A 15,109-nucleotide genomic window follows, 5' to 3' on the forward strand; every position below is an offset into this window, starting at 1 on the left:
CACTGCTAGGGATCACATTGAGATGGTAAGGTTGAGGGGCATCATAAGGATGCAAGCGAATAGGATTCGGGAGCTCCAGGAGGACATAGCGATGGAATAAGAGAGGACGAATGCTCATAGATAGCAGTCGCAAGTAGTTAATGACCGTCTCACTCGGGTGGTCCGGGAGGTCAGGGACCGGTTCGGAGGTATTATTGAGGAGTGTGAGGCGCTAATCTAGGGAGTGATTGGCGTTGATGTACTTGTAGAGGTTCAGGACGACGGAGCCCCTAGAGGGGGAGACGTACCTAGTTCTAACCATGAGGGAGAGTCTGTTGGCTCAGTTGGGGACTAGGTTAGAGTTCCTATGAGCCATGTTTTGATCCCGTGTGAGGGGTAGTTAGGAAAGCTTTTAATTAGCTGCTTTGTACTTTTGGTATAGTTTGTATATTGTATTTTGGATATGACCCCACTACTTTCATGGGATTCCTTTTGTTTATATCTGACTCCTACTGTGTGATTTGTATGATAAAGTTGTGTTATATATATTTGACTTTTGATTTGTGTATACTTCTTGTAATTTATTCATGCATTTATCTCTTTTTAATATTATATTCGCACTTCGATCCTAAATTGGTTAAAACAAATGGAGGGTAGACGTAGTGGACACGATCGTGGGCTCGGATCTAGGCAACTCTTGAATGAAGAGGGTAATCGTGAGCCAGTGCCTGAACCAAATCCTGAACCGGGGATCGATCCTAATACTCAGGTAGCCGCTGCTATCCAATGCATGACCCATCTTTTGGCCCATGTAGTGGAACGTCAGGGCCAAAACCCTATTAATTAACCTGAAAACCCTGATAATCATGTAGAGGGTGAGGATAGAGCTCTCGAACGATTCCAAAAATTCTTCCCACCACAATTCCTTGGAGGACCAGGCCCTGACGTGGCCGAGAGGTGGTTGGAGAAGATGATCAATATTTTTGCTGCTTTGCATTATACTGAGGAGAGACAGGTGACTTTTGCTGTCTTTCAGTTCGAAGGAGCAACCTGTTCTTGGTGGAATGTGATCAGAATGAAGTGGGAGAAAGATCAAACACCGAGCACGTAGATAAACTTTATGAGGGAGTTCAATGTAAAGTATTTTCCGTCTCTAATTCAGGAGAAAAAAGAGGTTGAGTTCATTAGGTTTCACCAGGGAGCTTAAACTGTAGTTGAATATGAGAGCCAATTCATTAGATTGTCTAAATTTGCTCCCGAACTGATTGTGACCGAGCAAAGGCGAATAAGATGCTTTGTTCAAGGGTTGAATGTAGAGATTCAAAAGGATTTAGCGATAGCTCAAATCAACACCTTTAGTGATACTGTGGAGAAAACCCAACGAGTTGAAAATGCGAGGTTACAAATTAGAACCTTCCAAGCGAAGAAACGAGGATTCCCTGGAAGTAGTTCGGGACAAAAGGAAAAGAGTATACCTCCCAAGTCTGGAAGGGTAATTGGAGGAGTGAGACTTTCGAGGATGTCAAAAGGAGCCCCACCAAAAGGTGGTCAAGTCGGGTTAAATCAACAGAGAGGTGTCTCACAGGGAAGATCGGCTTCTATTTCCCGTGGTCCCTGCGGGTATTGTGGGAGGCCGAATCACATGAATAAAAATTGTTTAAGAAAAGAAAGAAAGTGTTTGTGCTGTGGGAGCTCCAATCATCAGATCACCAATTGTCCAGTCCCACTTCGAGAAGGGAGTGGGACCCAACAACCAATCAAAACCAACCCGGGACAGTTCAAGGTGGAAGGGACTAGACAGAAGGTGCCAACTCGGGTGTACTCTCTAGAGTAACATCAAGTCCCTGATTCGTCTAAGGTCGTAGAAAGTACGATCCCTGTATTCCACCATTTAGTTAAGATTTTTATAGATTCTGGTGCTACCTATTCTTTTGTCAATCCCAATTTTATGTGTGGAATTGATGTGAAACCTACTAGATTACCATATGATCTAGAAGTTAGTACCCCTATGGGTGACCAACGTTTAGTCACTAGTATGGTGTATAAGAATTGCGAAATTTGGGTAGGAGAGAGAAAAATATTGAGGGATCTAATAAGTTTAACCATTAAGGGGTACGATGTTATATTAGATATGGACTGGTTAGCCCGATATGATACTCAACTAGATTGTAAGAGAAAATTGGTCGAATTTTGCATACCTGGGGAGGTGACTTTAAGGCTAGATGTAAGGGGTACATTAGCCTCATCTGCACTTATTTCGGGTATTCGGATTAGAAAATTACTGAGTAAAGGAGCGCAAGGATTCCTAACTTTTCTCATAAATACTCCCACCGATAAGTTGAAGGTAAAAGATGTACCGGTGGTGAAGGAATATCTCGATGTGTTTCCTGATGAGTTAGTGACCTTACCTCTAGAAAGAGAGAAAGAATTTAAAATTGACTTGTTACCGGGAACATCACCTATCTCTAAAACTCCCTTTCGGATGACACCTGTTGAGATTAAGGAATTGAAGTTGCAATTGCAAGACCTATTGGAATAAGGGTTCAATCGAGAAAGTGAGTCTCCATAGGGAGCACGTGTACTATTTATTAAGAAGAAAAATGGGAGTTTAAGGTTATGTATAAACTACTGGGAGTTGAACAATGTGACAATTAAGAATATATACCCACTGTTTCATATTGATGAATTATTTGACCAGCTGCAAGGAGCAGTAGTATTTTCGAAGTTAGACCTCTGACAGGGATACTATCAGTTGCTAATTAGGAAGGAGGATATACCAAAAATTGCATTCAATTCTAGATATGGGTATTTTGAATTCGCAGTCATGCCTTTTGGATTGACCAATACCCGTGCCGTATTTATGGATTTGATACATCAGATTTTCAAACCCTACTTAGATCGATTTGTAATTGTATTAATCGACGACATTTTGGTCTATTCAAAAATCCGAGAGGAGCATGAACAGCATTTGGAAATCGCCTTGCAAACCCTAAGGGAACACCAGTTATATGCCAAATTTAGTAAGTATGAATTTTGGTTGAAGAAAATCTCTTTCTTAGGGCACGTGATTTCAAAAGAGGGTATCGTCGTAGATCCGGCGAAGGTAGATGCAGTAACTGAATGGAAGAGGCCAGAAAATCTCACTGAAATTCATAACTTTTTAAGGTTGGCAGGGTATTTTCGTCGATTCATTAAGGACTTCTCAAAACTTGCTGGTCATTTAACCGATTTAACGAAGAAGAATGACCGTTTTATGTGGGACGCTAGGTGTGAGGCTAGTTTTCAAGAATTGAAAAAAAGGTTGACCATGACACCAGTTCTAATTTTGCCTAACGGAAAGAATAGTTTCACTGTATATACCGATGCCTCGAGGGAAGGATTGGGGTGCGTGCTAATGCAAAATAAGAATGTGATTGCCTTTGCCTCTAGGTAGTTGAAGTCTCACGAGCAAAACTATCCAACCCATGATTTGGAACTAGCAGCCGTTGTCTTTACCCTGAAAAAGTGGAAACACTATTTGTATGGGGTAACGTTTGAGGTTTACTCTGACCATAAAAGTTTTAAATACCTATTTTCTCAAAAGGAGTTGAAAATGAGGCAGCGTCGATGGATGAAATTTTTAGAGGACTATGATTGTATAATTAACTACCATCTTAAGAAGGTTAATGTCGTAATCGATGCCTTAAGTCGAAAGGCTCAAGTGGCTGGGTTAATGGTTAAAAAATGGGGCATGTTAGAATCGGTTAATGAGTGGAATTCTCGTCTTGAACGTCAGAAGGTGATTTTTGGAAATATTAGGGTGACATCCACTCTACTAGATCGAATCAAAGAGGCCCAAAAGAAAGATCCAATGGTACAAAAATGGATTGAGAAGGTGAACAAAAGGGAATTGTCTGATTTCAATTTGAGTCTCGAACGAATTTTGAAATATTGGAACCGAGTGGTAGTACCAAAGGATGAAACGTTGAAAAAGGAAATTTTGAAGAAAGCTCATCGGTCGAAGTATACGATCCATCCGAATAGTAGTAAGATGTATCAGGATTTAAAAAGGTTATATTGATGGGATAATATGAAGAAGAAAATTGCCTAATATGTGCAAACTTGTCCATATGTCAACAAGTTAAAGATGAACATAAAAAATCCTCTGATTTGTTACAACCCCTTGAGATACCTGAATGGAAGTGGAAAAACATCATGATAAATTTTGTCTCAAGCTTGCCACGGATGCAAAGAGATCATGACGCCGTTTGGGTAATCGTCGATAGGTTAACCAAATCGACCCATTTCTTACCCGTGAACATGAAGTATTCTATGAAAAAATTGGCTCAGTTGTACATGAATGAAATTGTAAGGTTACATGGGGTCCCAGTGAGTATAGTCTCGGATAGGGATCCTCAATTCGTATCTCAGTTTTGGCAGAAATTGCAAGAAGTCTTAGGGATCAAACTAAACCTTAGTACCACATATTACACCCAAACCGATGGACAATTTGAGAGAATCATTCAAACCCTTGAGGATATGTTAAGGACTTGTACCTTGAATTTTGGAGGGAGTTGGAGCCAATACATGACGTTAGTGGAATTTGCCTACAATAACAATTACCATTCGTCTATTCAAATGGCACCATACGAAACTCTTTACGGAAGGAAGTGCCGATCACCGATTTACTGGGATGAAGTGGGGAAAAACAAGATTTTAGATCCAACAACCGTATCTTGGATGGAGAATGCACATGAAAAGGTTAAATTGATACGTCAAAGATTTCAAACAGTTCAAAGTCGGCAAAAGAGTTACGCGGATAATCGAAGGAAGGATTTGGAGTTCGAAATTGGAGATCTGGTATTTCTTAAGATCACACCGGTACAAAGTGTCATGGCGGGAAAAGGAAAGAAACTTCGACCCAAATTTGTAGGACCCTTCAAAATTCTCCAAAGAGTTGGAAAAATGGCATACCGACTCAAGCTACCATCGAGTTTGTCTCGGATTCATGACGTCTTCCATGTTTCGATATTCAAAAAATATCATCCTGATCTGACTCACATCCTACAACCAGAAGAAATTGAGATAGACGAGTCACTCACCTATGAGGAGAAACCCGTACAGTTGCTCGACCGAAAGGTTAAGGAACTGAGAAACAAGCAAATTTCATTGGTGAAGATCTTATGGAGAAACCATGGAGTAGAAGAGACAACTTGGGAAGTGGAAAAGGAAATGCAAAAGAAACACCCTGAGCTGTTTGTTAATCAAGGTGAGAAATTTCGAGAACGAAATTCTTTTAAGGGACAGAGAGTGTGAGGACCCGAAAATTTTTATTATTTTATGTTATTTATTTTATTTTCGTACATACATTTTCTTTATTTTAGTTTATTATCTTAATTTCTTAAATATTTTTATAAGTGAATATAATTTTTAAATCATTTTTTCGGTATAAGTTAGTTTATGTTAAGTTTGAAGTGCATTATGGACGTGGGACCCGCTAGTGCGGTAAGTGCGATAAATTTTGACGACTAGGTGAAGTTTTACATAAAAGAATATTATTTTACAGAGTGTTAGGAGGTAATTAGAGGTTAACTAGATAAATTAACTTTGGAAGATAAGAAGATGAGAACAAAACCCTAAGGCGCCATTTGTCGCGAAATCATTGGAAATTGGACTTTGACCAACCTTTCTTCATCTTTACTAAAAATCAAAATTTGACCAAAACTTCCTCATTCTTTCTTCTTGCTTGGCTGAACCATTGAAGGAGAGAAAGGGAGAGAAAACTTCATCTTGCACTTCAATTTCTTGCTTCGATCTTAAGTTCCAACCAACAAATTTGCAAATTACTCCATACAAAGTGCTGACTAAGGAAAAGTAGAGGTGTTGGTGGAGTGATTTTGAGAAAAGAAGGACTAAGCTACCATCTTTCTTGAGATTCTGAGGTAACTTTGACAAGAAACTTTCTTCTACTTCTAATACTTGCATATTAGTGGTTTAGGGTTGCAAAATGGGCAGTTTTATGAGAAAATTTTATGGTTAAAGTAGTGATTGAGAAATTTTTAGTTTTATGGTGAATTTTCTGTCCATATATGATGCTTAAGGATTGTTCATGTTTTAGTAGCTTTGCTATGAGAATTAGCTAGCTTTTATATGCTAGTTTAACTTGTCTAAAGAAAATTCCAACTTGTGTGCACAAATTTCAACTTAGAGTTTCCAATTTGAGCTTAATTGTGGTTGGTTTTTGGAGTTACCCATTGCCTATACTTAAAGGGTATTGTGGCCCTAATTAAGTGTGTTTAATAGCTTATGATTTGTATGTGCAATTGAAATTATTTGAGTTAGGATTGGTGATTGATTGTAGGATGAAAAAGTAAAGAAATTAAGGGGAGGTGCTGTCCAAATTTTGAGGCCGTTTGGTTCCTTCGAGTTTGGGTTGATTTTAGGTAGAAATGAAGGGCTTTTGGGTTGTTCGTGGCCATAGGTCCAAATGTTTTCTTTTCACTCCAAAGCCACATTTTTGTATCTTTGTACTAGTAGTTAACTTGGATAGGCATACAACTCGTAGTCGAGTTTCACTTGTGAATTCCATTCACTGGATTTTGGATGTGGGAACCATAATTGTTTTACCTTGGTTGTTCATAGGACGTGCCGGTGATCCAGGGCGTACTTCGGGAGGAAACTTTTGAAATTGTTTTGCTTGAACTGGTGAGTGTACTATTCACATGATTTGTTGCTTAACTGATTTGCTTGTACTTGAAATTTGTGACTTGAATGACTGTAACTTCTGTTTATTCTGGATGAGACGAAAGTGTACTTTATCACACTCATTTCTCTTGACTATTTGACTGGTTTATTGTATAAATTTGAATCTATTACTTGTGTATGATTTGATGTCATTTGGAGGCTTGTATCCAACGACCTTACTGTGAAATTTGAGCTCAACCTCGTTGGTAGTAGATCGAATCGAGCCAACAAGGGACTTGGTCGAGGTAGATCGATGAACCATGAGGATACTGTTACTGATTATCTGAATACTGAAACCCTCTGATATTTGGTATACTCGAATATTATCACCTCTGTTTCTATTTGGTGTTCGCGCCCGGTAAGGGGTATATTTGGTGGATGGAAATTAGTGTAAAGTGGGGTCTACGGTCATGGTTGTTCCTTTAAACGTTGACGGAGAGTCAACGAATTTGGATCAAATACTGCAACGGGAATTTGGCTCTTGAGAGCCATCTGTATCCTTCCTATTTGAATTACTATGTCCAACCGAGGTGTTTGTTCATCTCTCTATTTGGTGTTTGTATTTGATTGATTAAGTGAAGCTCCATGATTCTCGATTGCTTGAACTTTTGGTACCTCATTGAGCGAAAGCTCACCCCCGTTACCTTTGTTTTCCTTACAGGGAACAATATTTTGGAACCATGATTTTTGGAGAAAAGAGTCGAGCTAGTATAGATATTCTTTTGTTTAAACTCCTCTATGATAAAAAATCCTAATTGGATTTGTATCACCGTGGATATTTTGGTTGTATTTCAAGTTGAACTGTTGAAGTTTCCAATGTATGTATATAAGTGTTTAATCATGTCTCTTCAATGTATTTGATTGAGCATGTTCGTTCTCTAGATTTATGTGAACTTTACTTGTATCCGATGGGGAATCGGGCGAGTGCGGAGGTTGAACAAGGAAAGAAAAAATTCTGGCGGGAAAGTTTTGCAGGAAATCCGGCCAAATCTTGGCCGGATACTTGGCCTGATTGACAGGGCACTTAGAAAAATTTTTGGAAGGCCTCTACCTTGAATCCGGTCAGCAATCAGGCCGGATTGTGACGTGGCTTCAGGAAATCAATCTCCGATCGTTCGTTTTCTCACAGTTCTATCGCGCGTTATGTAGGGTTTATGTGTGTTTTGACTTAGAAGTCCTGGCGAGAGTTGGACAGGTAGTTCGCTAACCATTGAGGTATGCCCTAGGGGAAGGTGAGGCTATTACACCTTAGGGGTTAGACAACCAACTACAGGTACTCCAACCTTGGAATAGAAATGGACCATAAGGCCTTTAGGTTTAGCTTGATGTGGGTTCAAAGTTGGAACCTTTCCCTACATTGGATCAGTAGGGCAGCTGAATTGGATTAGGGAGGTTTTTCCACTCAGTGAAAGAAGTTATCTTACCTCTAGGAGGAAGCAAGGAAGGGAAACATATCAAGATACTAGTTGAAGTAGTTATCACTCAACCCCTGATAAGAGGAACTAATGTAAAACTTATAGGGATATTGAACTAGGTTGATTTCAAGTATGAGAAATGCCTGGATTTTTGTTATAAATGTGGTATTATTGGGCATGGGGATAAAGTTTGTACTAAGAAGAGTAGCTCATTAATCTGTAAAAAGGAAGGCCAATTTGGAGCTGGGCTGAAGGCAGGAAATAGGAAATATTCACCAAGAAAAATATATACTGACAAATAAGAGGCTAGAAATATGGAGTGGAGTCACTGTACTAGTAAGAAAATTGGGAACAAAATGAACCTTCTAGGAAATAGCTGTTGCAGTGAGGATATAAAGAAAGAGACAGTCAAAGCAGCCTAAGTAAATTAAGTTAGGCAAACAGAGCAAAGAAAATGGATGCATAAGGTATAGAAACAATAGGTAAAAGTACATAGAATAGTAGAACACAAATCATTGGGGGAAAAAAACCAGAGTGTATGGTAATCATAGTTGTGACATAATCTGGTCAATACAGAGAATGGAATTGAAGAAGAGAGTGACAAGAGAAATCAGAGCAAACAAGAGACTAGGATGACAACCATGGTTCAAAGTCGCGATCGCGGCCCGAATCATTCTACATCAGTCTCTGCATATTGATTCCAGTTTCGGCGTGACTCAAATTTTGAAACATTTAATATTCTAAAAATTATGAATAATATAAAAAAATATACTAAATAAAAAAAATTAAAAATTAGAAAAAGAAAATTTGTAAAATATACTATTTATATATATATATATTAAACACAATATGTATCTTTAATCATTTAATATAATGGCATCACAAAACACAATTTTAAAAAAAGTAATATTAACCATTAACAATACAAAATAAGGATTTATTTTTTATACAAGTTGGAATAACTACACTTATTTCATGATTAATCTCCTGCCAAAAATAAAAAGCAATCATATTAAACAAAAGGCAAATATCTGAAAAGATATACTATTACTTATATTTCGTACCTATCAATACCAAGTAGAATGATGATGTGGTTCAAAGTCACCCTTATTTTCAGATGAATGGTAAAACATATGTGGAAGTGGCACAGGACCTTGAGTAGGTAACGTATAAGAGCTATTTGGTGTATTTGCTGGAAGTAAGGATTGACTAGACGTTCCAAAATCATTAGATGGAAGAAACTCTGGACTGGAAATGAATTCTTGAGCATGATGGTAGTATCCAAATCCTTGTTAGTTAACACTATTGCTAGTATTATATGATGCAGTAGAATCATGACCATAAAATCCAATATTACTGGAATCAAAAGAAGAACCGTCACGAGATTTATCTATTTCATGTTCATAGTATCCACCATCATGAATGCTACTAGACCTTTGAACTTGTTTAGATCCACCAAATGGCCCATATCCACTGTAATCCAACTGACTAGTGCTCCAGTTTTGGCTAGATTCATGCTTATAGGTTGGGTGTATACCCAAATTCTGCATTTGCTCATCAACTCCTCGATACCTTTGTGAGCCTGAATGGTGAGAGAAAGTATTCTCACTCAAAAATTAAGTTAAATTATTGAGGAATTGACGTTGTGCGTCTATGCCAGGACGATAGCCATGATTAGTATCTTGAGTGATATAATAATTATCTTGTCCTTGAACCCATAACATGCCTCCTGTTCGTTGGCTATCTTAATTGTAACCACCACTACATCTCAAAGAATTGTCCTCTCCATTTCGATTGTCACCATTGTCCTCATCATCATTATCACTATCACTTTTATTCAAAGATGATGAAATAACATGTTTACTAGTTTGTTTAGCCTTACTTTTCTGCTTCTTACTTGATGATTCAACAACACCTTTCTTATTTTTTTTGGTAATCTATTGGGATAATGTATCACCAAAATCATCATTGTCATGTTCTTTATGTCCACCACTTTCTGATTCACTTTGACGAATGCCTTTATCTAACCAATCCAGATTATTTTCAGGCAATGTGGGTTGCTCAGTTGCTCTTATCCAATCATCCAATATATCATCTTGGTGAAAAATGTGACTCAAGTCGATTGGGTTATAGAAATCATCAATATCTCTTTGATACATCAAATTTTTCACCTTTAATCACATATTGTAATGCACAAAAACCAATCTATACAATTTTTTAACTGCCAAATGGTTGCATAGTTTTGTATGAATTAATGATCATGCACTCCAATTTCGCTCGCAACTAGAGGATGTGCAAGTTTGACTCAATATTTTCACTGCAATCTTCCTTAGGTTTGGTGTATCTTCACCAAAGTTAAACCACCATTCAGCTAAACAAACAAAGTAGTAGTAGTAGTAATAATAATAATAATAATAATTATTATTATTATTATTATTATTTTAAGATTATAAAAATATTAACTTCATTAATATGATTTAAATGTTTATATCAGTATAAATTGAGTTGAAACTTGGTAAAGACTTCTATAATGCTCTTACCGCAATAGCACTTCCAAATCCTCCTTTTTTCTCTGTAAAAATTTTGATCTACAAAAATAATATATACATTGTGACGCCCCCACTTCTCCATAAGGCGAACCAAAGGGTATCCGCGGGAAGCCTGCCCAACTCTCGCCAGGACTCGGTACAATCCACAATTCAAGACTAGGAATACTTCAAATAACTTCAATACATGACTAAAGTACTTCAAATATCTCACACTTACAATTATGTAGCTTTCAAACTTGAATACAACCCAACGAAAAAAGGTACAATAGCCATCCGTTATAATATAACTTAAAGTCTTCAAAAGAGAACAATCTAGTACTAATCACGAGCACCCTTGGTCTCTAACCCTGAAAAAGAAATCCACAACGTGGTGTGAGCTACACAGCTCAGTGAGGTTCCAAGACACTCTAACAGTTCAAATAAATCAAGTAAGTTGGGCATATCATATGCATGGTTCAAGATTACATAATGGCGTGTTATCATGAGACAATAATCATTGTGCAGGTAATTTGAGCATATCACAGGTATGGCACGTTTTCATAAAACGGTTATCATTATGTAAAATAAACACACATTGGAGGATACGGTGTTCCAGTGGAACTCTGTCGGTCATCTGCACCTTATGACTTCCGGATCCCCTCGGTTTGACTGGCCATCACCTTATCCCTCCAGTGGTAATACTCGAGTATACCGAAACGGTGTCCCAAGGTTCCAACCTACCCGACCGAGCCCAGTCCTGGCTCGAGTAGGTTAGTAACCATGAGCAGGGTCCAGTTCAGCTTAGAGCTTACAACATGCACAAGTAATCAAGTAATTCGACAAAAGGTAAAATTCACCATTTGAGTAGGTCGAGTGAGGTAAAGTACACACTCGTCTAACAATGATGGACAACTTCATATAACATGTGATTCATGATAATCAAGTAATCAAGTGGATACTTAGCACATAGCACGTAAGCAATACAAGTTGATTTCATGGGAGCATGTAATTCACGGATATCACATAATCATGTAAATTGAAAATCGAGTAAACAGATAATCAAGTAATCAGGTAGTCATGTGATTTGATAAACGGTTCACGGTTAATGGTTAACGGTTAACGGTTGAGTAGTGATGATTATTTGACAGGCATTTGCCATATTGATAAGCCATCATTGGCCGTTATCCCATTTTTACCATGTGAGAGTCGAGGAGATTCACTCCAACGACGTATGCAACCTTGGCATACCAAGTCATGTTATTCGAGCATTTTCAAGCATGAGTTATTCATCTCAAAAGAGAACGAGTGCGATGAAGTACACACTCGACTTTATTTATCAAAACCAAGTAGGTTAGAAAGCAATCTAGCAAGTTAAGCAGGTACCGAGTTCTTAGGGTCATTTGATATGGCGAATCATTTAACCAATTCATGTAAATATGCAATTCAAGTATACATTTCTTAAATAGGCATGAGTGTGGTAAATACTTAACACATAATACTTAACACTTAATAATCATGAATAAGCATGTCCTAGACTTATTCAATTACGTATTCCTATATGGAACACTCACCTAGTCAAAACAAGCGAGTAGTTCTCAAACAAGCGTTTTAGGTGTCCGCTCCGAGATCCTCTTGAAGATTCGCTCGAGTGCCTGATCAAACAATAATCAACTACCACTCAATATCACTACAAATCTCTAATTATCGAGGAAGATTGTACGCTAGAGCAATCTAAGGAAATTTTATGAAAATGAACCTCAATTACTCGTAAATCGAGATTCAAGTGGAGTTTCTTATAGTACAAGAGCAATCGAGTTTTCATTTTGGAAATCAAGTATAAAATGTTCGAGTAATATCGAAGGAATAAGGAGTGCTTGAAAACTCCCTTCTTTTGGAATTCGGAAAATTTTCAGTTTTGATACGATATTTTAAAAAATCGTATCTCACATTCTACATGTCAAAATTGGAAAAATTGGTACCGTTGGAAACCTCTTTGAAAGTACTAAAAGTTCTTAGAAGACACTTTTCCATGAATCTAAGTGGAAGGTATTCAAAAATGAGCTTGAAATCACTGTTCCAGAATGTTCAGGATTGAGCTAGGGTTGGTTTTTCGCTAACTTTGGAAATTCGGTCGAATTCACTCGTTGCAAACTAGCCCTTGAAATTTATAACTCAACTAGAGGTGCAAGTAAGGTTTAGGACAGAACAAGCGGATCGAGAATCGGAGTTTCGAGCACCAAGATATGGTAGCTCAAAGTTAGGGAAAATTCAAGACTGGAGAAGAATTTCCAGATTTAAACTTCCAACATTGGAAGTTTAGTTAGGTATCGAAAAGAACTTGGATTGGTACCAAAATTGGCATTATTTTACTCTTATATGAAGGGTATCTCTCTATCAAATTTCACAGAAAAATACCATCGGGAAGGTAGTCAACGAACCAACTAAAGTTTGGAAAAATTCTTAAGGCAATCTGCCTTTAATCCTTTTCTTTCCAAATCCAATCGTTTGGCTAAGAAAATCCTCCAATCATGGTTCATATGTGAAAGGAAAGTCTAAGGAACATTCATGGTACATTTGTTAGGTGTTTAACACCAAGAATTTCATTTAGTAAGACCACAACAAGTCTCATCTCAAATCTGTCCAAAACTAGGTTTTTCCAAAACAGAGCAGTGTTCTTGTTTTGATCACAATTCAGTCGACTTAACTCGGAATTGAACATGGTTTATGGCGTTGGAAAATAAATTCATAGGGCTAAAAATTCACAGAAGAAAACGTTTTGAAATTTGGCAAACAACCAGCTCGAAATTGAGCCTCAAGTTGCTGCCTCTACAAATCATTCCAGCAGAACAGAGAAACAGGACAGCTATCTTAAAACGTATGGTTCGGCTCCCACACATGGAACCAGAACGTGAATTTTATACCGTTGGAAAGGTATGGATGTCTAGTTTCAAATGCCACTAACGGTACTCGATTTTGACGTCGGAGGACAGAGTTATGGACGATACAAAATGACTGCCTGGGCAATACGGGATTCATTTTCCAGTTTTGCTAACTTTGGAAATCAACTCATTTGACCAACCAAATCATGTTATTTTTCAATGAAATTTTGTACACACTCACAATAACATGTAAACAACATAATCACATCATTAGAACCTCAAAATTTTACACAAAAATGGTCGGACAAGGCAGGGGTAAAACGGTCACTTTTTACTCCATGCACTCCTTGAAGTTTCTACTAGTTATACACCATTAATCTACCTTTTTTAGCACTAAACCAACATTAAATCCATCATCAAGCATGAAATCAGTCCCCAGAACGAAGGTGGGAGTTCATAGAGCCCACCCATTTCATTTTACACCATAACCAAGACTACCCACATGCATGCAAGAGTTTATACGCGCAGTTGAACCTCAATAAAACAAGATTTCGGTAGTTGATCGTTACCTACTCTAGTTGAAGACCAAGGCAGTGATTTTCGGTCCCCTTTGCTCCAGAAAAACCGTGAGTTTTAGCTCCTTTTTGCAGCTCAATGTGGTGTCCAAGAGTGGATCTAAGTGTGTATGAAATTTGGTAGGATTTGGATGAAGATTGGTGAGGTTTTTGTGAGAAGAAATTTTGAAACTTGGAGGTTGAGAGAGAGAGAGAGCTGGCCGGCTGTTTGGAGCTCAAGAGAGAGAGAGAGTGATCAGATTTTAGCTTCCAAGAGAAGCTTCATTTGTGTGGCCCATAATTGTGCAAGAGTCAACTCTCACCAGTGCGCGTACGCGCGCGATTCGGGTTCGATTCCTCTTGCGTTTGTTTCACTAGTGTACTAAACCTCTAATGCACTTATATTCGTATAAATATTATTCACTCTTAATTGTCCCAAAATAAGGGTCTAACGTTCCTCAATTTAAATCGCGCGTGTGAAAACGCGTATCTCCAATTTAAGCGCGATAACGCAAAACTTCCGAGAAATTCTTATAACGATAGTACTAATAACTATCACTTGAGTATTTAAACATTAAAATACCTAATTTAGGTCCATTGTACATGTCTCCAATATTCCAAACTTATTGTACTCTCAATCGGTCAAGATTTCCAAAGACATGTTTACTATTTTCACTAAACGAACTCCCAAAAATTAATTTTTGAAACAAGTCACTTTAAAAATATAATGAAACTATATTTTCATGTAATTAGGTCTCAGGAGCTTAGAAAATAATATTCAGAGTAAAAGGCCAAATAAATAATTAAATAAGCTAGAAATAAGAGATTAAATAAGTAAATTTTTTTGCGAGTCCTCACATACATAAGTGTTAAAAATTTTAAAATTTGTTCATGAATATAATCATTAGTATAAATAAATAAAATAATTAAAAGAATACCTTATCTATTGTATCAACTTGTGCAGCTAAATTTGGCTCCAACTTTACAATGACTTTCTTCAATCCTTTTCGAACTTCATCCAGATTAAACAC

This window comes from Coffea eugenioides, chromosome 6 (genome assembly GCF_003713205.1).
Source record: "Coffea eugenioides isolate CCC68of chromosome 6, Ceug_1.0, whole genome shotgun sequence".
NCBI classification, from domain to species: domain Eukaryota; kingdom Viridiplantae; phylum Streptophyta; class Magnoliopsida; order Gentianales; family Rubiaceae; genus Coffea; species Coffea eugenioides.